Below are 1,675 nucleotides of genomic sequence, written 5' to 3' on the forward strand. Positions count from 1 at the left end.
AATAGCACAAAGAGACTTATGTGTTGGTCCACATCTTTTACATGTGCTATTTAGAGAAGAACTGCTTCTGATACTTTTAGGATAACAGCTTTGAAGATTTTACACCTTTGAAGTTGATCACGAACCAAAATTATCTATAGGTGCTTCTCAAAATGAGGATGCTGGAAATACGTTACAGTGCCAAACTCCATTGTAATGCACTAGCCAATCAGCTACAGCAGATAACACCAATTTGAGCATGCAAGATAGTAAGGCATAAAGGGACAAAGATTACAAAGTGATGCTGAAATAGAGCATTCTCCTATAATTTCCTACCCAAGGCAGAGAGAAGTGTTATTGAAAAGTTTTAGAGCAACCAGGCACATGCTCTAAGTGGGTCTCAAGGGCACTCAGGCAGAAACTGCATTGCCCAAGAATGTTAGAAGTTGGCGTTCCAGGACATAAAATATGGAGTGCTAAAATACCAAACAGTGTAGGATACAAGGAAAGTACAGGCATATATTAACTCCCTAGTCACAGATCCTAACAGCAAAGAGCAGGATCCAATGGAGCAGCCAAGAGGTCCATTGCAAAAGCATACCTCCTGGCCAAAGTACAAAAAATAGCTCCAGTGTTGGCAATGAGCTTCCACTAATTGACAATATCTGAGATTCATACAATACCATGCTTTTATTCTCTACATATATTTCTTAGGCTTTTATTGAGAAACTGTTTGGTGTACTATGGTAAATGTAATGGAGTGAATAATTTGTATCTTGTTTGTAGTTTATACATGCAAGATCAGACAAGACATCAATTCAACAGAAACTGTGCAAAAGTAAATGGTAAAAAAAGAAAAGGAGAAGAGAGGAAAAGAAAACTCTAATGCCCTGTGTACAAATAGAAAGATTTTTTCCATATCCGCAGTGTCTCTAATCTTCCCTCCCCAGCCTCACTTCAGTTAAACATTTCCCTTTTTATTACTTCTCGAGCTCCGTGAATTGTTCAATCAGCATTCAAGACAGGGTGCTTCATACGCTGAGATGAGTGTCATTCCACTTCTGTTTTCTTGGGAAAATATCTGGGGAGGATTTAATCATGAGGTCTTTATAGGAGTTACTATTCATAGAGAAAGAATATCTCATTCTAAACAACTGTGCTTATGAACATTTGATCCCAGAGTGGGATAGAAGAAAGAAAATTTGTTTTCACTTCAGTGGATAAGAAACACAATATGTAGAACAAACCATTCTGAAGAGTTAGATAAAAAAAAAAAAGACTGACAGTCAAAGGTAATCCAGATTGAGACTGCCAACCACAAATTTCTTAATTCTGCAAGTAATTTTTTTTCATATTTATTTTTTTTTCTTTTTTTCGGAGCTGGGGACCAAACCCAGGGCCTTGCACTTGCTAGGCAAGCGCTCTACCGCTGAGCTAAATCCCCAACATATTTATTAAGTTGAGTATTTCTTATTTACATTTAGATTGTTATTCCCCTTCCCTGTTTCCAGGCCAACATCCCCCTAACTCCTTCCCCTGACCTTCTCTATGGGTGTTCCCAACCCCATCCTCCACCCATTACCGCCCTCCCCTTAACAATCCTGTTCACTGGGGATTCAGTCTTGGCAGGACCAAGGGCTTCCCCTTCCACTGGTGCTCTTACTAGGTTATTCATTGCTACCTATGCAGTTGGAGT

Source organism: Rattus rattus, chromosome 13 (genome assembly GCF_011064425.1).
Source record: "Rattus rattus isolate New Zealand chromosome 13, Rrattus_CSIRO_v1, whole genome shotgun sequence".
Lineage (NCBI taxonomy): Eukaryota > Metazoa > Chordata > Mammalia > Rodentia > Muridae > Rattus > Rattus rattus.